The sequence below is a fragment of the Copadichromis virginalis genome, linkage group LG1, assembly GCF_057382275.1.
Source record: "Copadichromis virginalis isolate Kocher_CV1m ecotype Utaka linkage group LG1, C_Virginalis_male_GT1.1, whole genome shotgun sequence".
In the NCBI taxonomy this organism is placed as follows: Eukaryota; Metazoa; Chordata; class Actinopteri; order Cichliformes; family Cichlidae; genus Copadichromis; species Copadichromis virginalis.
Window position 1 is genome coordinate 17,681,622 of NC_140618.1, and position 23,203 is coordinate 17,704,824.

General features: G+C 39.9%; 1 protein-coding gene across 1 annotated transcript in view; it reads left to right on the plus strand.

Moving 5' to 3' along the window:
• The window catches only part of mafa (MAF bZIP transcription factor a), a 75,237-nt gene extending 65,052 nt beyond the window's left edge, over window positions 1-10,185 (plus strand). The window contains exon 3 of the mRNA XM_085452877.1: window positions 1,092-10,185. The gene's annotated coding sequence lies outside the window, so the exon portion shown is untranslated. The remainder of the gene's footprint in view (window positions 1-1,091) is intronic.
• The last annotated feature ends 13,018 nt before the right edge of the window (window positions 10,186-23,203 follow it).

Sequence of the window (23,203 nt, forward strand, 5' to 3'; positions counted from 1 at the left end):
CAGCTGAATTCCACTATAGTCTCTGTGTCTAATGGCCCACCCACAAAGACCTCCCTCTGGCCACATGAATCATTCTTTCACAGTGCACAAGATGCTGGAAGGTCTCCCGAAACTTTTTAGAAACACACAACACAATAAAGAAAATGTGTAAAAAAAATGTTTATGGTTCAAAATGGTAAATCACAACCAGACTAAATAATATTTTTAATAGAATTAAATTAGACTCACCCATGTTGTTAGTGAATTGCCTCATCTCTCCTTGGCCTTAATTGAAGCTGATTATAGAGTCACCCCCCCATGCTGACGCCACTGTCACTCTGAATCTCAGCCAAGTGGGCTTTCCATGTACACTCACAGGGTGGTCATTCTGCCTTTGTTTTTACACTGGGACCAGTGACAGCAGAGCCCATCCCACACTTCAAGTGCAGTGACTGTTGCTTACTGTGTGTCACAATAAACCCTGGACAAGCACGCACAGTTCAGACAAGGGTCCTGTATTGCTCACAATGTGGACTTCACTCACAGTCTTGAGGTGTACTTTGTGTGTGTGTGTGTGTGGGTGTGTGTGTGTGTAGGTGTGTGTGTGTGTGTGTGTGTGTGTGTGTGTGTGTGTGTGTGTGTGTGTGTGTGTGTGTGTGTGTGTGTGTGTGTGTGTGTGTGTGTGTGTTTACATATCTTTGTGGGGACCAAAAAGTTTACTATACTTGTGGGGACCAACAGCCCTTATGGGAACAAAATGCCTGTCCACACGAGTTTGAAGGCATTTTTGAGACTCAAAATGTGGTTTTAGTGTCAGAGTTATAATTAAGTTATGGGTAGGTTTAGGGTAAGGGTTACGGTTAGGCATTCATTTTTGATGGTTAGGGTAATGGTGAGCAACTAGGGAAAGCATTATGTCGCTTAGATGTCACCACAAAGATATGAAAACACAACTGTGAGTGTGTGTTTGTATGTGTGCGTGCGTGTGTTCACGGCGTACATGGAAAAGCAACACTAGTCAATTGCAGTATGACTCCCACTTTAATTCTTGTCTTCCTTTCTTGTCCAACCCCTCCTCCCCCCTTTCTCTTTCTGTCTCTCTCCATTAACAGATAACCTAATGACTGAGCAGTGATGACATCAAAGCGACTGACCAATTGCACCGAGACACCTACAAAGCACAACATTCAAAATTATTTCCCGAAGAACAACAAACAAGGCCCGCTGGAATTCTTCAAAATCTCTACAGCGATTCTTGAAAAGCCTCTTACTACCCCTGTTTCCTTTCCCAATATTTTACCTCCAGCTTTTTTCTACAAAACCACAAAAATAAAAAAGAAATAAAAATAAAATAAAACAAAAATAAAAATAAAAATCACAGAGACTCATAATCAGGAGATGGTTGATTCTCTTCGATGGGAAGATCACTGATGCATGCTTCTGTAAATAGATCACAATAAAAACCCTATTCTTATTCCTAATATAGGAAACGTACCGAGTTGCTCTCACCAAATTCATAAACCTTCATTACTGTGAATAGAATACCCATGGTTCAATATTTTCCATATAAAATCAGTATTCTTACCTATTCAGAGCCAATGTAGCTATCATTTCAGATATTGCTTCTCTAGTCTTTGAAGTTAATTTAATTGTAAAAACTGTACTTACAATTGTTCTTATTCTCAGCCTAGTCTTCCTCTCCAGTATCCACACTAGTACGTGTAAATAGAGACAAATGAAGACAACCGCATGGATCAGACTTTAGTGTATATTTACCACGCTCTTAGATCACAAATCTCAGTATGTGGATATTTCAGACAACATTTTTGAAAGTTTAAAATAGCTGAAGATATTTTCTGATGGCCAGTGATTTAGTCTCAGATACCTGGATACTGTCTGAATAGATCAAATTTATCCGGCCACATTACAATGATTATACAACAGAAACTCCTTTGCTATCATCAGTGAATTCCATTGGGAAACAGGCAAATTGAACAGAAGAAGCAGGCAATTTCCCAAAGCCATGATTCTAACATAGCACCTCTAAGTATTAGGTTTAATATTTGATGTACTTTTTTTTTTCTTTTTGTTTTTTTTTATATATAATTTACAGATTTCTCCCATTGTCTTCTTATTTATTATTTTCTACTACAACAACTGCCCTGCCCTCTCATGCCCACTTCGTAACTGTTGTAGCAAAGCTGCTGTTAGCCTGAGAGGGACACGTTTTTTTCTTTGCATGGTTTGAAACTGTGCTCCAGTCCTGAGCCTACACAGGGGCAAAAGAAGACCTCAGTAACTGCAATGTAGAAATGAGGATTCTGGCCTCTGCCTTCAGTTGACTATGAAGCTAACCAAAAGGACTGACTGACATCGTACCAAGCCAATGAAGAGATGACCTCAAGGATTAGGCCCTCACTGGTGAAGACAGAAATCCTTTTGCATGGACAACAGGGATAATTTCTAGCTTGTTGAAGACCTCATCTCCACCGTTGTGCATCCTCTACCTCTCAGTGTTCTGCTGTGCATCAAGAAATCCATGTCTTCACACTGACCCCCCTCTACTACCCCACGTTTCTGCTGCATGTCCCTCTAGAGCCTCACGAGGAGAGTTCAGCATTAAATGCTTTGGATGGATCTATATGGCAATGGGAGAAACCAAACCAATGCCCAACAAGTACACACATATGACGCATGCATAGAGATGCTCAATCATACACAATGCCTCTCGAATATGTTGCTGTATATATGTACACTATGTCAAGTATGTATAGTCTCAGATGCTGTACTTTGCATGTTGATTTGTAGATGGAATGTGACCTTTATTCAAACAAGAGGATGCGCAGGTAGTGAGTGGGTTGACTCTCTAAACCAATGCAAGCCCTTTGACAGCTTTACATCTCCATATTTGATGGCAGGAGATTTACAGTAAGGTGACAGAAACAGTTTGATGTCTACTGTGACATGTTGTCTTCCAGCAAACAGCAGTTCTGATAAGGTTTAAACTCTCTGAAGGAACACATACTGTCCCTGCTGATGTCACACAGAATCTGGCCACAGCGAATGTGGGTAGAAGAAGAGAAGGAAAACTGGGGCGCTCCAATTAAGTGGCTGCGCACAAAGTGGCATAGGGCATCCTGCCAGCAACTGTCTATTCATCCAGTGTCAAAGGGATTTGCACGTCTCAATGAGTGTATGCACTGACAGAGAAGTCCAAGAGCAAAGCAGAGGAGGGGAAGGAAAGGAAACAAGGCTGGGCTGAAAGGAGTTTTTTTTTCTTTTTTTGTGTAATTTCACAGCTTCTGATCAAAATTTAAGGTTGTACTAAGCTGATGTTGACATACTTTACTGGTCGGTCCACTTATTTGTCAATTTTTAAAAAATTTTCAATAACCCCTTGACCCCATCTATTACTATCATACAGCTCTCTGGGCTGTCATGACCTAATGTCCTGTCTAAGGTTAACTTTGTGTTAATGAGTATGGCCCTCTGCTCCACCAGATGTTCACCCTTGTGGCCAAATACCCAATACCCTCTATGCTTCTGTAATGCCTGCCCACTACATCTGTACTCTTTCTGGATGCAGCTGCAGAAATTTCTCAACCATCTAAAATGCAGTTGAAGTAGGAAACGACATCAACTCTGCAAAACAGGTGCTTTCTTTTGGAGTAAAATTAATAAAAGACATAAATCAAAATGCTGCACCATAAAAATAGAATTTTAGCAGAATACATGTGGTTGCCTAATTTGTGTGTCTTACACAAAGTAGGTCTTACAATTTATGTGAGCAAATCTTCTTAAATCAAATATTGTCAGAGCACACCAAAGCTATTTACAGTCAACATGTAAACTGACTTGAAATTTGGACTTCTGACTTAGTGGTGATTAGTTAAGGAAGATTTAAAACACAGAAAAGGATGAAGATGTCATTCAAATATGAGACTGTGTGTGGTCTGAGTGTCAAGGCTTTCCACTTTGTTAGAAGTGAAACAAAGATGAAGCCGTATGTGACAGGTAGATGTGCTTTCCATGTTTTTGATTGCAGTGTTTAAACACCACCCAGCAATAAAACTGGACAGGACCAGAACAATATAGACAGCTATACACCTGAACACACAAAACGTGTGTAAATGCCTACAAGCACAGAAGCACATCCTTGATCTTTTTGTGACAGACGCACACACACGCGCACAGCAAGCTAATCTAAACAGCAAGGCTGTATGTAAACAGATCGTCGACATAATGGGATTGTTCAGTGTGCAAACAATAAGCTGTTAGTGTAATCACAGGTCAAAGATATATTACCCAGAGGGCCACGCTGTATGTATATTAACATGATGGATACGCTGGAGAGGAGGGGGCAGGGATATCAGGGATATAGAGCTCTACTGATTCGGATTTACCCCCTACTGGGTCTTGCCCGCTGCCTTTCTCTCCTCTGGCTCCTTCATATGGGCCCCACTTAATCAGTCTTCTTCTCATCTTGCTCCTCCCCCCATTCACCCACCCCTTTCTTATACACCAAATTCTTCTATTTCTTCACAACGCTCCCTCTTAACTACTTCAGTCATGTCTTTAACACAGTATCTTCATTTACTTATTTCCTCTCCCTGTCGCCCCTGGGCAGATTATGATCAGCTTCGGTAAAGTGGTCAGTCCATCTCTGTGGTCAGTGGGGTATCAGGATAAAGTAGCTCCACAATCTTATTTTTGGATTAGGCCAAGAGAGGTCTGGCTTATACTGGACTACTGAGGTGCTTCACCCATGTCTAATAAAAACAGTGAAAGAGCAAGGCTAGAAAATAAAAGACAGCACCATGTTGGGGAAGAACAATGCATGTGATAAAGAGAGATTGCTACATGTTCCCCTTAACTATGTACTGTGCTTGTGTGTCACAGTGAGTAGCAGCATACTAGAGCCATTTCGGGCAGGATAAATGCCGCAGAGCTTACTTTATAAGATCTCACCTTATTAACTTATCTCTACTTTATTTGATTATGATCTAGCCCATTCTCTAAACTGGTTAATAAGTCCATGTCCTCCTGACTAAACACTTGATTAGTGTCATCACCGGCTAGCTTGTGTGTGTGTGCTGCATATGCCTGTGGATCATTGAAGCAGATGCACACTGGGGCCAAGTGACAGAGTAAACACATAGACAGAACACTGCAGAGGAAAAACAACCTGAATAAAACGGGCCTGTTTGATTTTTTCAAGTCTGTCTGCCTTCTGGATGTGTGGCTGAAGATATGGTGTAAAGCTTTTGTGTGGACAACCAATGCTCAATACAGAATAGTGAAAAGGCAATGTTACATCAACTACTTCATTACAGCTGCTGGCAGGTCAAATCCCGTTATAAAACTATCCCATGAGTGTGAGACAGTTGCTTGTCACAGGCAGCTAGTTAATCCTATGCCAGCTGCTAAGCAAAGTTCTGTTACCTTGCCTTGTGAGTGATTGGTTGTTGCTATGACAATCGTGCCAGCAAAGATACTTCCCAAGCCTCAGGCATCTTAACCATCAAGTATTGACACTACGCATACATGTGAATCCTGCCAAGGACACAATGCTGTAGCAAGTGATAGCTGCCCCCACCCCTGGCACACAAGAGAGAGAGATCACTGTTCTGAACAGGGAATAGCAAAATGTATCATAGAAAAAATGCATGACTAAAAGGCGATTTATTGGAAAATATGAGTATAAATTTGACAAGCTAAGATTTTCTAGTAAGACCCCAAAATGATTTTTAGTCAAAAAAGCTACAAAAGACTCACTTAACACTGTATAACAGAGTGGCATGGTATATGGAGCTCTTTAAGTAACCACCAATCATGAAGGATGGCAGTACAATTTCCAGTGTGAATTTTAAATTCTTATTTTGTGTTTGTGTAGCATTAAGCTACACAACTATAAACTTATCCAGATGACCTCTATCCTCTATTTCTATGTTAAGTAATACTGCAATCAAAGTTACATACAGTAACTTTGATGACAGACACATGCTTGACAGCAGCTCTTCTCACCATGCAACTCTGTACTGCAGAAATATGCAGCAGCATACATATCCATGCCCTGCTCTTCTTTCTGTCACACACAGCTCCTTTTCATACACACAAAAACACACACTTTGGCTGTCTGTGTCTATGTCTGATGGAGTGTCATGATTAGCAGTGACCTCAAGCTAGACAGGGATGGGGTAGTGGGAGTGGGGTCAAAGGTGGTAGTATTACAGTGAAGCAACCCGTCAAGTCCTCTACTTCAATCCTGACCTCCAGGCTGACCTGAGCCTTTTGAAAAATTATTCACATGTATGAGGTCAACATACTGTGGGTACATCAACACATTACTCACAGAATATCTAACTCATGTGTGTATTTGAACTAAGAGAGGACTCTTAAAATGCTTGAAATGTAACACATGAAGTGGTGTGGACTTTGACGTAGGGATACAGTGGATGAAGGTTGGTCTCACAACCAGACAGCAAGAAAGACAGAACAGCCCTCCTTATGCCACATAGCTAATGGCAGGGATGAATAATAGAGCCTTTAAAGCCCTTACTGCCACCTCATTCTGGCCTGCACATAAGCTTGAGCTCTAGGTGGGCAGTTAGCCATCAAGCCCCTCGCTGAGATGAGATGAGCTCCCAAGAAGATTGGGGATGGGGGTGAAGAAAATCGGATTAACCAAAATGCCTCAATTGGAAGAAATGCTCTGGGCTGACCTCATTGTAATACCATTGATAAATGCTGTAAACCAAATCTTTAGCATCTGATTAGATAATGGAGGAAATCACAACCTTTGTCTGTGGGATGCAATGGTTCAAAACACACAGAATGTGAGTTTTTAAAAACAAAAAAAACGAGAGACAATAGGGACTTCTACAAATAGCCAAGTTTGCTACTATAGAAACAAATAAATGGGGAAATAATAAATTGCCAGGAGCTGTGGACAGGTGGCATTTCAGTCTGCACCGTTTAGCTGTGCAGTCTGGTTTCTGACAGCTTGATTTAGTCTCCCACACCTGAGCCAGAAAACAGAGAGAAAATTAACGGCAGGGAAAACAGCTTAACTAGATTCCAATTTGCCTGCTTTGAAACACAATTGATGAAGCTAATGTACATGGAAAACACAGAATGCCGTTTTTGGTAGAGTACCAAGCTTACTTTGATTGTGCGAAGTCTGTGCACACTAATTCAGGGTCAGACAGGAAGGTAATAGTACTAATTTAATTTACCCCTGTTTTGTTCTATCCTGCTTCGGGGGGTGGGGGGTAAGGGTTTACCTTTAGGGTGTAAAACTGAGATTATAGTGGCTCAAGAGGAGATAACATGCTGTTCTCCCTGCTGTGATTCGGGTGTAATCCTTCAGTTTTAGAGAAGTGAAAAGTTTGTAAAGTCCAGAAAGTTATGAATACATCCCTTCTGGGCCCCCTACAGAGCAGAGAGTCTGAGACAGCAGGGGATAACCATATGCTATCAAAGTGCTCTTCAAAGCTCCCATCTTTAGTCGACTAAATTATACAGTATCATCACATATACCTGACAAAAATAGAAGAAACGTAATTATGCAGCCTAATGTACTAATGGGGGAAAAAACATTACTAGAAAAAATATGTATTTCGGAAGTCTGGCCACTTTGAAAGGTAAATAATTTTCTTTTTCACTCGAATGCGTTTGTTTAAACTGCGTTTGTGCTCCAGTAGTGTGGGTCAGCTCATCATTTTGTTTTTACATGCTTTTAAAATACTGCTGCTGGTGAACAATTAAAAATTTATGATTCCTATCACAATGAGCTCCTTCACTGTTACCAGAGGTTAATTTGTGCTCGCCCCTCATTTCAATTGTACCGTAGTAAATGTCCACATTATTTCCCACATGGGCCTGGATGAGGGGTTTGATTATCCAAAGGTAGACCTTGGTTGGCTCTGTTATTATCAGAGGGGCCGTAAGCTGCAGTAACAGCTTCTAGGGTCTTATTGCCATGGCGATCAGCCCCTTGCCACTTGGCCTCCGTGACCCTAGTCAGAGATAAGCTTTATGGGAAAGCACATTAACATGCTCTGGCAGTCACCTCCCTCCTTTATCAAAGGCAGTTCTGTGAAATCAAGTGTTTATGGACCCCCAGTGAGGGTATAGTGCTGCTGATTGCCCATATTAGAGGTTGACTGTAAATGAGCTCGAGGTGGACAAAGGACTTGTAGCAGTTGGGAGAATTGAGGATACGTAATAGTGATGTTATCCTCACTAAATGAGCAATATCTTTAATGACTGCAACACCCCATGAGCAGGTTACTAGCCCCTGGATTACAAATGCTGTCTGCAGCCTAAATATATCCATGTCTTCCATTCTTTCTACAAAAACTGACAAAACTATAACAATAAAAATGCAAAATCTGCTTTTGGATATGGTGTAACATATTTTGTAGTCATTTATTCTATTCGCACTATACTGTAAGTGGCAGCTTCTTCTTCGACTGTCTTCTCATTTTTGTTGCACTACATCCATTAAATAAAACATTTTAAAGGCCTTTTTTCTACATTTCCAAGCACACTGATGTGGGCATTTTTCTGTGGCTATGAAAGGCACAATTCGAAAAAGAATGTGTCAGTGCCGAGTGCCTGCTTAGAGCCTGATCGCTGATATAAGATCATCTCAGTATGTCCGCAATGATGGATGGTGATAGCCCAGTGTCTTTGTACAAATCAGGAGGCCCTCCTGTTGTCACTGACTGGACAGATACAGGAAGCATGAAAGAGAGAGACGCAGCCACAGCTTAATGTCCTTCTCTGGTGCTGTGCATGCTCTTTCCTATTTGCTTTTCCCTTCACGGCACGGTTAACATCGTAAATTAACCTTTCCAAGCCCCCTGTGCTCAGAGACTAGTGCGCAATACAGACAAAGGGAAAACTAGATCTCTGTTATGCAATGCGGTAGCACTGGTCAGAGACAAAGCCTGTTACAGAACTGAGCTATTCCTTTTGCAGTGAAGGGGAATAAAACAACACACCTTGTTTAGTCGAGCAAACATTCTCTTTTATGTGCATGTCCCATGTACTCAAATCGGTATGAGGCTGCTTTTTGTTCTCCATCCTAGAAATGTAAATGAAACACATGAAAGAAAATGTATTGTAGTCTTTTCTTCCTAGTTCAAGTCTGTAAATAGGATGTAAATACCAAACAGCTATGCATGCTAATATACAAGCAATTTGTTCAGGTACTTTTGTAATCCCGACTTCTCATATGGCATGTAGTGACGACAAGAAGCAAACACTGAAAATCATAAGAAATTGTAAACACGGATATGGTTTGTAAACAACTTCAAAACTGAAAAGTATATGTCTTTGCTGTTAATGTTTTCTTACTGATAACTAATGCATTGGCCTGCCATTTACTACACTGCTCTGCTCATGTTACTTTTTATCTTTTTTATGTTTCGTAAGGTAGGGCTGAGGCAAAAAAAATAAAAAAAATAAATCACTGGTTTGCGGTCTAGTTGGGATGGGGACTAAGAAGCTGAGGGGAAAGCAGTCAGATCATGTTTGTAGGTCTTTTGCTTTTTTGTTGATTTGTTTTTCTTTTCTTTTTTTGAGTTTCTTTTTTCCATTGCCACTGCATGTTTACATGCATACGCTTAATAATTAATGACATATTCTGAATGTCTTCCACAATAAATCAAGTGTTGTGGCAAAACTACTTAAAAGTAGTGAAACTGCGGTGCAATTTTAGTTATTTCACCAAAAAAGTCTTATCACCAGCTTTAGAGTGTGCTCTTTAAAAAAAGGCATTAATCTGTTTTCTATAAAAGAAATAACAATTCTGTAAATGTCTGTAAATTCCGATTAACAACAAACTACAAAGCTGGTACAACAGGCAATTTTGACTCCAAATTGTCCAACTCATGACATGCAAGGGAAAGAGTTTTTGATATTTTTTTTCTAATATTAAAAGAATAATAATGTCCAATGAAAAATGATAATCTATATTTCAAATTTGCCTCTGCCCTAGCAACTCTAATGTGACATTTTATGAAAACAGAAATAGGGAGGAGTGAAAATAAAAAATTGTTTTTGTTTCTAGAGGATTTATTTTCAACCATGTTAGAACCATGTTAAATCCCAAGGCGCTCATAGTAGATGGAAGTGTCTAATTTTTAACCTGTGCTAAAGATATTTTGAATTTAATAAATAATTATTGTAAAGAGAAAACATGTCTGTCTTCTGAAGTCTCTCTTGAATCCTTCTGCGTACGAGTGATAAAGTAAAACTAAACAGTGAAGGGAAACTAAACACAATTACAGAGTTTAGTTATAAAACGCATTAATCCGGTGTTGTGTCCTGATAAACGCTAGCCCTGGTCTGTAAGGGAGCCTAACTGCTAGATTTTTCCTCTTTTTTATATCTTTGGTGGAGTACAAGGAAAGCAATTGACACAATGACCTTTGACCCCTGGCGCCCAGTTGTATAAGACGGAGTGGAGACCTCTCACTTCACCTTGGCTTTGGTGAACCAGACTATCTATTATATGCCACTTTAATATCGCAGAGATTCCCAAAATATTTGTGAGTTCTGTGGCATCTGTTTAATTATCATCATTCTAAGATTACTCCTTGCCTGAAACTAAAGGAATGGCTAATACTTTTGTGAAGGTTATCAGACTCAGTCTTCAATTAATTAAAAGTCTCTTGCACAGAGCAAGGGAAGTTTGTGCTTTGTATGTTTCAACAAATTGTTTACAAGAGGACACATTCAATTAGTTATTTCATTATCGCCCTAGGTGTAATCAATTGACAATGCCAATAACAAAGCCAAATCAATTTGTGAGCTGACTTCAGCAAATTTCTGTAAATGACTGAAGAGCACTTCTAGGTTCGTGTTTTTCTGCACCGTTTACACAGAAACCCCAATCACGGGCCATGCTACCGTACAGGCCATGAGAATATTTGCAGATTTGAGTGTTTCAAAGATGTTTGATTCGGTGGCTTCGGTCAGGAATTCCACATGTACACACTGTCTTCTGCAGGGAGCAAGGTTCTGTATTTTTCTTTGCTCCTCTTTTCCCCTCGAGTGATATATGGCAAAGAAAGAAAGAAGCACTCGCTTTCCCTCTGTCATTCCTTTCTCTCCCCTCCTGTAGCATAGATAAACAATGCGAGTGACAGTCTCTCATCACTCAAGAGGCTGAATCTCTGGCCCTGACCCGATAACATCAAGTGTGTGTGTCACCTGTCAAGTGGCTTCTGTCACACTTCAGTGGGAACTCAAAAACAAGACTCTGTGCATGTGTGTGTGTGTGTGTGTGAAGTCGATTGGGGGATGGTGTTGTGGGTTTAAGAGTGCCTGTTGGCATGCAAGCGCAGGCCTCTTTAGGCATGAGTGGAGTTGAGAGTGGCGAAGGGGGGGGGTTGGTGCTTCTGAAGGTATGCCAGGAAACTGAGAAAGAAGGAGGGGGAGGCGTAACGACCCAAATGAGAAGGACTTGTGCAGACACTGTGAAACTATCTCATTTTGTAGGCTCCGCTAGTCTCATTCTCATGTTCAGAATGGACAGGGTGATCTGGGAACGCAATTATTTTCACCTATAAAAGGCAACATATGCCAAGATCATAAAAGATCTTATTGGACAGTAATTTATTAAAGCAAGTCATAGAAATGGAGAGAGGTAGGGCACTAGCTATAATACGAAGGTGTCGTTCTGCTTCTCATTAGGGGCCAGTGTCAGTGAAATTCAATACTCCAGGTGGCTGACAACAGAGGGTTAGAAGAGCTAAACAGAAAGATGCCCTCTCTTTATAAGATCCTGGGGAAAAGGGAACATTTACTGCAGCTATATTGTATTGAAATTCCATTCTTGATTCGTTTTCTGTGTTTCACTGGAAACTTCCAAAGTTGAATATGTGCAGGACAGGCATCCTTACTATGATTTATTTTTCCATTTTATTGGATAAACACGCGTTTTCTTTTTCCAAAGGTACGAATGAACTGTAGAGCTTTGAGGCTAACAATGATCATCATCCTCATTGCAACAAACAGCTGCTACTAAGCAGAACTGGCATCCTCTTAAATGGATGAGTGATCTGAGACAGCGTGTTTGTTCCTATATTTCGAACGTTTAAATCACTGTTGAGCCCTGAATGAGCAATAATAAACTATCATTGTGATCCTCACAATACTGAATGATGTGGATTAGCCAGTGGGGAGCAGATTGTATTGAGGAACTTATCAGCATCTTCTCATTATCTAATACACGAAGTGAAGGGGGAGATGATTATGCTATGGCACATTTAAACCAGAACAATAGAAGCGTGTGTACCTCTGTTCATTTGTTGCACAAAATGAACAAGGCAGATATATGCTATTGTCTGAGGTTATTGTAATGTTAAAATACAGTTTTTTTGTTAATGTAAATGATTGTAAATGACTCTTCTTTCAGACAAGAGCAGGTTTTTGTATTCTTCACTGAGATAAATACCATCACAAATGAGGCGCGACAAAACAAAAGCAGAATACAGAGAGAAACGGGCAATTGTGATCGAGGGAGGGAGGGAGGGTTTTTGTGCAAACCTATTGTGTAATGTTTGGCAACACGCTTGCATGTTTGTTGTCGTCTTTCACACTGACAACCACGTTCTGACACACTCAAAATGGAGGAACATCCTGCACTGCCTGCAATTTTTGCTCGTTTTAACCAAAAATGTGGCATATGTCAGCATGGTGTGCAGTGTGTTTTTAAAAGAATATAATGGAACATTTCTGGCCTCCCCAGAGCTCTGATCTCAACGTTATTGAATCAGTGTAAAATCGTCTTGATAGAGCATTGAATGTCCTTCAAAAAGCCTGGAGAACAATTGCAGAAGACTGCTTACAGAAATTAGAAGGAAATTTGCCTAAGATAGGGTGTGTTGAAGAATCAAGGTGGTCATAGCAAATATTGACTTTCAAGCTTAGTAGAATTGTCAAAAGTTTCTGCCTTATACACTGGATTTCCATTTATGCTTGCACATACTTCAAAAATTACATAATAATGGATTTAATTGGAATTAGTTCCCATTTTACTAGAAAAAAAAGCATGAAGGTCGGTTCTAGACTTTTGCACAGCATTTAAGGATTTAAAGTTGAACTGCCAACAACTAGACAGAGATAAAAGTCATATCATTCCATAACTCCTGTTGACATTTCAAATAATCATGTTATTAATTTATCAATATCAGTGATTTTTGCCCTCATTTTTCACTTTAAAACGTTAAGAAACTACATTTTAAAATAAATCTGTTTATCTCAAGTATTCCGTAGAACAAAGACAATCTAAGAGCCTTACATCTCTACAAAGTGCTAATACGTTATCTATATTACAACACACAGAAGTGAAATTGTGTTACCAGCTAATTAGTCAAATTTACACATTTATGCAAATTCTCAGTGTGTATTGACATGATGTTTGAAGACATTTGCTTTTGGCAACTTCTAAATCTACGTTTTCCCATAACCTTTGTGTTCAGTTCAATCACGTATTGATGTAAACTTGGTCAAGGTTGCACAGGCCATTTGGTCAGCCTGTCGAACACGTCCAGATCATGTCTGCCCGAACTGTCCAGAGAACACAGAAAGCTCTAATCCCTTGTTTGCACTGTAATCAATGTCAATATAGATCTCAGACTAATTACATAATCATACTTGTATCAATAACAGATGGAACTGATTTCTAGACAGTCCTTTATTTATAAAAGTGGTGTAGCCTCATTATAAGGTAAACACAGAATGTATCCTTGACTTTCAGATACAAATAGTACATGCAAATTCTGAAAGCAAGTGAAGGAGCTTATTTGAAGTCCCTCAATGAACTTCATTAGTCACAGCCATGCATTCTTGAACATACAGATGCACATCTTAAGTCAGAGTCATATATGGACACACACATGCATCCAGTATATTCACACAAGCACACAGCCCCTTGGACATGTCTCATTAAATTCAGGTGAGCAGATTAATTAAAATGATATTTAAATCCCTCGGGGCTGTAAATCTGCACTACTGGGGGTATATGTCACACACGCATACAGACACACAGACATACAGATAAAGCATATTGCATGCTGCATAGAAATGAAAGGTAAAGGTAAGATGAGTCATTTGTGGGTAGGCATAAACAATTATGCAAGCAATGAGTAAATCAAAGAAAATGAGAAAATATCAGAATGCAAACTTTCTCTACTTTGTCTGGATTTTACATGAATAAATAATTTGATTACTTATTAGATCAATGCTGAAAATGTTAGTCTCAATTTTAAAAATCTTTTCTAGCATAAGTATCAACTTTTGTTATTACTTAGAACTGTCACACTCTGAATCCTTCTGCTATGAAGAAAAAAGAAAAACAAATAGGGGCGAAAGGAGAAAAAACTCCACCACACGGCATAATTATCAAAATTATTTTTTTTTTAAATGCTTGTCTTACTGGATCTTTTTTGCGCATGAATGCTAAAATGTTTCATTATTACGTCTAAACCACTTAAGGCTACTTCACCACATGGTGACACTGGGGGTTCTTGAAAGGTGAATCAGCCATCTGTATTCATATTGACATGGGGTGTTTATACACGATATCAACAAAATGTCATTGCATACTAACACAGAAAGCTCAAGTGTTACGTAGGAGGTGTGTTTCGCATATGCTCACCTACTTTCCCACCAATCACATCGAGATAACGGATATGAAATGAAACTTCAGAGCACTTAGATACGTGCCTATCATCAAAAAGGAAATGATGACAGGAAGTGTCAGGTGTACATAAGTCTAATGTCTTTCTTCTTCAAGTTAGCCTCTGCATTTTGAAACAGAGTATATTTTAAAGTTAATAGCAGTTTTAACCGCTCGTATTTTTCACGCTTGCTTCGCGTTATATTTATTCATATTCAGGTTCAGTGAATTGTTTGAAGTTGACCCGAAGAAAGAAAGTGATTAAACATGAAAAGTAAATGAACAAAATAATAAAACCATCAACTGGTATGCTCCGAGCCCTCTCATGACCTTCACCTGCTGGAAAGGTGGAGAGGCAAATTGCATTAGAGAATGGCACGTCATTCATCTGGGCTGTACTTGGAGGATCATTTAGCTAATTTAATGATTAATAAGTTTAACACCTCTTAATAATTTCATTTGGCCCTCTGATTGAAATCCTGGGCTGAGCGCAGCGGGAGGCAGATGAGGATGTCTGCGACTGAGACTGCCTGTTCGAGGCTGAGCAGAAACAGCGAGGTGTAGAGGAAAGAGAGAAGAAAGAAAGGAAGAAAAAAAGAGAGAGAGGGAGAATCTCCCTGAGGACGACAGATCAGTCTATTACCACCATGACCTTTTCCCTTCACTGGATATGCCATTAGAGAGGAAATCTGAAAGTAAAGCCTTGATTAACACAGTTATCCAACATGTTAAAAGAAAAAAAATGGAAAAGAAAAAATATGTTCCCTCATTAGGAAAATGTTCTGCATTATTAATGTTAGAGAAGCCCGGCTAAGTGGACCTCAGAGCATTTAGAATTCTTGCTTTAACCAGAGGTGATCACTGTAGAGACTCACAAAGACTATATGATACAACATGATTGTGCAACAGAGTGACAAAAGAATTTACTGGAAATCTTGAGACTAATGAATCTTCAGTGATCCAACCTTAATTCTTGGTGACATTTAGTCCAATTTGATGATGTGTATGACCTTTTTAACCGCTTCCTGATCTTGACAAACCGGAATTAAAATACACTGAAGAAGAAGAAAAAAAGACGAGCGTCTTCATTTTCACCTGTTACGAAATAAATTATGTGGTCAGAACTTTCCACGTTTTTGGCGAACGTGCATGTTCATTTTTCTAGTACATTTGTTTCCATCTTCGACACACGGAGGAAGTAAAACATCAGCGTGTCAGTTCTCACGATCTAGCAGCAGAACATCAGCAGTTAGGCAAGAATGCTCTCGACCGAAACTCATGACAATCATCCGGGGGTGAATCTAAGCACAGTGAGCTGAAGTTGTGGTAAGATTACAGTCAGACCTGATCACAGAACTCTGATGGGTGTCTCGTAGGTGGGATGACTTAGCTCTGAGCCAAAGCTTCACAAGCTCGCACACATTCATTTTATAAATACCCTTCACCTCAAGCGCTATATATGCCTCTTACTCCAGTAGCAGTTTCACCTCAACAGTCACATCTACACAGTCTGTGTAGCTTAAGCTGAAAACAGAAGAGTAGCCACAAACTGCTCCAGTATCATTGGAAAATGTGTCCCTGAGTGTTTTAGCCACTCGGTGTACTTGTGAGATCTTAGAAGTCCGGAAAAAACTCAGCAAAGTCGTTGATGTACAACACGGTAAAAAATCATGTTCGCCAAAGCATTAAAGTCAGATTGGATTAAAATGGGACCTTGCCCCTTCTCACCTTGGTGTCCACATCTATTGATAAGCCCATTTGCTGTGGCCCAAATCAACTAACTAAGCAACCTTGTAAAGCCCACTGAAAAACACAATGACCTTGTCTTTTTCTGTTCTGGACCAAATGCTTTACATCATCCACACCTTTCTCTCCTCATGACCCAGGCCACACAAGGTCATGACAGATCTCTCCCCCCCCAATGTTCCTTTACTACTCCTTAGAGAAGCAAGCTCTGTGAATGAGCAGCCAAACAGTAAAAGACCTCCAGACAACCTTGGAGAGTCTGTTCCAATCTATACAGCCAGCAGGTGATGTTTATCTCTAGTATAGCAGGAAGGAGTCCTCTCTAATTGTTCAAAGCCACATATTGTCACGGTGGACAAAGAGAGTCTATTAAGTTCATGCTATAAGATTCAGGGGAAGCAAACCATAGCATGTGATATGTCAAAACCATGCCAGCTGGCACCACCTCTACATGTGTACACACAAATTTGCAAATGTTATTTTCAAATGTCTTCATTAATAAAGCCATTTATTATGTCTTGCACAGCTCAAGAGGCGAGGGATCTCTCTCCCTTAGCATTCACAACTGGACTAAACCCAACAAAGGACCAAAAATGTGAAACATTTTGCAAAATAAAGCCTGTTTAACTTTATTTTTAACATTGTAAAAACTCCTTTCTGGGCTCCACAAAATTCCTGGCCTGCAACGCTTGCCTTGACTAAAAACAAACTTTTGCACCTAAGGCGTGCAAAGGTCTGTGGACGGACACAGTGAGCGGAAATGGCTACGGTCTCTGTTAGGTTACATGCTGACACGCATCGTGTGTGTGCTTCAATGCCTTGGTGAAACTCTAACCTGTTCAAAAACTACTTAGGAAAACAAACACAGCTCTCATTCCAAATAAATGTCTGTTTGAAATGAAATGTTGAACAAATATTTTGGATTTGCTTATACAGAGAGAAAGAATGGAATACATTTTGTAAATGGACTTTGAGCTGAAGAGGGAACTCACTTTGAGGGTGGCGCAGATCAAAGGTTGTGCACTGCCTGTTTGTAAGGGCAGAATACCAACAGCCACATTACTCTGGCAACAGGACCCTTCCTCAGCAGGGTGCACCTGGAGAACACTAAGGCCAGTGTTTTGGCCAGAAAAGTCAGAGGCTTCACTTTCAACTGCTTCTCTCCCAATTTTCTTTCTGAAACCCAAGCTACTGTAAGACTGAAGAACATAAGAGAAAAGTCACCCAACACATCTGAGTATACATTTTCATAATTTATATGTGTATACATGCACAAATAAAAGACACAAAAGCACTCATAATCTTGCTGACTTGTGTTAATTGCCATTTAGTTGCTGCAATTTGCTCATTTTCAAGTGAGTCCTACTGAAGTGAGTCCACGGAGGGTTATTAAGTAATTTATTTAGCAATTATTATTCTATCAGCAGCTTTTCTTCGTCTGATTTGTGTTTATTGGCGATGCAGTCAAGTTTGTGTTGGTGCCCTGGATGTTTGCTTTTTTTTTTTTTAATTCTTCATTTCTGTTTTAATTGCCTGTTTCCACCTGTAGAGAGAGGAATGGAGAGGTTTTCCCCTCTCACTGACAAACACAGTAGGCTTTGAGATGTCAGCTGCTCTCTTTAACAGGCCAATGATAGTTTCCTCCTGTCACAACTCCGACTTCCTGTATGAACATAACCTCATTAAAACTGCCACCCTGGTCTGTGGGCGGGCCTCTTGGCCCTCCCCTCCAATTAAGAGCAGCAAGGGCTGTCGCACTGACAACTCCCACTTTGAGTTAAAATCCTAGCGCTCTGGGGGCTAACGCCATGTGTCAAAACATAATTATGATCTCACCCGTACCTCAGTCCAAAAGAGAAGAGGGAGTAGGAGAGAAAAAAGGAACTAAAGCAGAGTGAATGAGAGAGGAGAGTAGATGGGGGTTGCAGGTTTGGGGTCAGCGAACGGAGGCAGTGGAGGGAATAATGAAGTGTGAGAGATAATGAGCACATCTGACCATAGTGCATTATCAACCCTAACACATATGCTTGTGTCTTCAAAATAAAGTGTAATATTTATTCTGAAATCATCGCTGTTGGGCAAGGGCATGTTCATCAATTGTGCGCTGATTGTTTCCTCCCAGCGGTGAAGGTTAAGTTCAGCGGTTAAAAAGTCACAGCCTGCCTCTGTTAAGGATGTCTGGAAGTGACAGAGGCTGATACTTACCACGTTTGAAACCATAAACCTCATATACACGTGCAACAATCGACATATATCCATGAGAATCCACTCCCTCTAATCTCTCGTCCCAGCAGGTGAGACATGTTTTCCATGCCAGCTGATCTGCGTTATCCCTATTTTATCTCAGTGGATAGCACATAAAGATGAAGAGGCTGAAGAGAGTGGAGGATGCAAGCGGGAGGTCACAGAAGACTGACACTAAAGGCCACCCCCTGTCTGCAGCACACAGTGCCTCAGTGACCCAGTAACAGAACACTGCAGGGGCCAACACACTCCAAGCTGTGCCAACTGTCACAGCTGCCAGTCAGCTAGCCTTGATTACAAACAAATTATAATACCTATGTACCCCACCGTGTGAATCACACACTGATAAAAAAAAAATCTTTAATTAAACCCGTGCTTTAGAAAATTAATAGGGCAGTAATTGAGTCATAATTTACTACGTGCAGGGATCCTTCCTCCTTTCAATACACAAGATGAATTATCCTCTTTTATTTCTCCACAACCACTCCCATGGTTTTTGTCCTTTCCCTTGCTCATCTTGTGTGACCGGGGTGAGGTGGGGCTGGAGACATGAACAGACAGGTGCTCAGGTGTGTGATGTTTGACATTCTCACACAGCATGCGTTCATCACATGCAGGAGATGTGTTTGACAGCAGCGACTCCCTGACCATGATTACATTATCTCTCGGTGTGCTGCTGAAGGTCAGGGCACAGGCGTCGTTGCAGTGAGGAAAACCAGATTTTTAAGGAAGGCAGAATTAAAACAAACACTAAATAAAATATTAAATAAAAGCATTTCAGTGTGTTGCATAAGTCTGTTTACTGTTAATTCAGATTGAGAAGCTGGTGGTTTTTTTCTTTGTCTTGAAACAAAACCTATTCATGCTGAAATATGCAGTTAAGCAAAGCGTTTAATTGTTAAAGCAAGGAATACACCAAAAAAAGAAGAATATATCAAAACTTTGATCAGCAAATGCAACCAAAAAACATTCGCATTATTGTTTTGAGTAATCATTACATAAAACAAGTAGAAAGTAAGTGCTTACACAGTGAGATGAATATCAAGGTGATGTATGATGCAAAAGGAAACCTGCATCTTTTTTCAGGATGATGACGGGCATACCCATTTATAAATCACTTAGTCAAGTCAATCTGTGTCTGTGGTTGCTATTAAACACTAAAAACAATGCATATTTTATAAGGGAATGTTTACATTCTGTTAATATGGCCTAAAATGCCCTTAACTCTTAAAGCATCCTTACTTTCGTCATAGTTTGTCAGCTTTTTTGGACAAACACGCATCTCGAGGAATGAAGACACAGCTACGTAACCTTTTTGTTTTTTTAAAAAATAAGAAAAAAACCCTGAACAAAACTGCAGAAAGTCACCTTGGAGAAAGGCCTGACAGGAACAGGTGAGAGAGAGCAGAAGAGTTCTTAAGTATCAAATTCCTACATTAATGGAATGCAAAGAACAGACGATATGAATGTGCAGTTAAGATTTGGCAGAGGACAAAAAGTGTCCAAGACAGACAATGAGATGTAAAGTGGAACGAACAGATCATTTAAGGCTCCTTCATCTCCCAGTAATTAACACAGTCTAACTTGGCTTCAAACAAGAGGCTACTCAAATTAAATATGAAATATTTGTCTGGAACTCATGAATTATACAAAGCTTGGGATAATAATACCCTCATTATTTGCTCACTTTGGTTTTTCCTTCTGTGCTGTTCATTTTTGTTGAATATCAACAAATCAAGCAGAGCAAAACAATAAACATTAGCTGAATAGAGATGTCAGTTACAGTGGGTCCAGATCCATTATATGGGATCGCCCCTGGGGTGGCAGTGTGACTGGAGAGGGGAGGGGGGGACACCGGGATAAATGGGTCCAGTGTTTGTAATAGAGAGGAGCGTGGCCGCTAGCCAGGGATTTGAGTTAGCAGGCCTTGTCCTGGAGAGGAACACTTCACAATCTGCCAACTGGGGCTGTCCGTGCAGGGAATGGCATGGGGACCGCTCTTTTCTCTATCTCCTTATCCTTGTGTGTTTGTGTGCGTACATGGTCATCATAGTGCAAGAGTGTGTGCATGTGCGAGTGTGATTAAGGAGAGTCCTCTGGAGCACGCTACTCAGTCCTGCTCTCTTGTGCGGCTGACAAAGCAAGCGCGGCTCAGCTTGTTCGCAGCATTTCCCGGTTGAGCTCTGGGGTAGCCATGGTGAACTTGGGCTGAAATACAGCATAGTGGGAGCCCCTGCATCTGATTTGAGAAAGTCTTTCTTGGGCTCTAAACAAGCAGTTTTAACCACTTCTTTTCGCAAACTGGCAGGACAGTTGGATTTTACCTTTACACATACACGCGCTCATAAGAGCAACAGAGAAACACACACATACACAAACACTAATTGCTGTAAGTGAGTGAGTGTTTGGAGTGGGTGGACAGGTCTGGCTGAGTGGACGGTTTCACGCGTTCATGCACTGCTGCTTGAGCAGCATAATGAGGTGTGACGCATCAGACTAAGTGGCTAATGGGGTGTGAAGTCATTAGAACACTGCCTGTATCCCTCTAGCTCTCCCTGTCTCTAACTTGATCTCTCTATGCAACTCCATCTCATTTGTTTTCAGTTTCTCCACCCTTCCTTCCTATTCACGTGTTTTTTGGTTTTTTTGCAACTTCTCTCATTTCTTTTCTTGCAGTGGCCATGCCAATCTATTTTTAAAGTGATCAACAAGTCAGCATCAAGAGATTGACTTGAAGATAAGACAATTACATTTTATTTTTTTCATTCTTCTAATAAACTAAATAAAGAAACTTGGAGAAAAGCTTCCTGAGGTTTGGTTTCAAAGCTGCTGACTATAAAACTGTTTAGAGTTTACAATACATATAAAGTTTATTGAACAACAAATTTTAAAAAGTAAACCTAAAAAAGATAAACTAACATACAGCGAATAAGAAATTGATTACAGTTACAACTCACAAATGCTTCCCTGTAACAAATGGTTATAAAACTGAAGAAAAAAAAACAGACAGGGAGACACTACCATCTGTACTTTGGGATCAGACATAGTTGTTAACAGCTGTAAGAACAGAGAACAGATTGAAGTCAGTGAAACTTAATATCTTTGTCCAGCTGTCATTTTTATACTTTGGCTTCTTTTAATACTCAGCTCACTCTTGGCCACAAGGGTAGATCGATTTATCACTGGGACGTTTGACCTGTTACAGTAAGCAACATTAGAGAAAAAAAAAAAACATGAATCATGGATCCTCCAATCGATAGTATTTTGGCTTGTATTTTTTGGAAGCTAACTGACTTAACCCTTTAAGACCTACCATAGAACCAAGTTCGCCAGAGCTTATATTATATTTTTACATGCTGTGGAGCCATTTTTGGGAGCATTTCAAGTTGCTATACATCAATACAACCATTATAGCCCAAACTTTAATAATATGTCTGCATTAGGTGCATAGTAATTACATAAATTGCAAAAAAGTGCAATAAACTACAAAAAAATTGAAAATCGTTTTTGTTTTTTTAACATATATTTCTAATTAGAGAAATTTAAGAGGCTTATCCCTCAAAACTGTAAATACAAAAAAGTTACACAAACTAGTTTCCCACCACAGGAAATTTATTTTGAGTGTCTTCATAGTTTTATTTTTGAAATACACCAATTTTTATATACTGCAGGAAAAACAAACATAAATATTATAGTGCAAATTTGCAAAATAACAGCATATGCATCAAAATAAACTATTTCCAGCAGTGCAATATGAGTCTTAAGCATCCCAGAAACGACACAGAAAGTCATAAAGTCAAACATAACTTTTTAAAACACATAACAAGTAAAACACAAGCTCATAAGGCCCCGATCGTAAAAAACTACATTTCCGCAAAATTACGTCACTTCCGGTTTCGGGCAGGTCATGCGGTCATGTGATAGTTCGCGCTGATGGACATAGGAAGTGTTACAAACAGCTGATGGATCGGCGAAGCGTGTTTCTGGAATATCATGTTTTTGTTGCTGCAAGTGATTTTTATGCAGTTTTTGCAAAGCTATATGTGGAAGGAAACTGTGACCTAGGACAAGCTGATGGCATAAGATGTAAGTACAACTCCTCCAGTTTCATATGCAAAAAAAATTATTGCGCTAGCTTACTTGGTTGCAGAGCTACCGGGATTTAAAAATAGTTACGCAAAACAGAGCGTGCCCGCTCCGATCGGCTGTAAAGGGTTAATTGAAGTACAACTTATCTTGTGGCACCAATGCTGCACACACTCTCCACACAGTTGTTCCATGCGTAGTTGCTAATAGTACACAGGACTAAAAAAAATCTAATCTAATGCTGCCTTAGAGGTGATGACGTCTACTGCTCTGTAGAAAGGCATATGGGATACACACTCTGAACATAGTGGAAGAATTTGTCATTTTATGTCAAATTTACGTCAAATTTATGTTTTTTTCTATAACCTTAAGAGATGTCAGTGTTTTCTTTTGTTTTGCTCCATGTGTTGTTGACATGGTTCTGGTATCAGGTACAATAAAGCAGTTATACTT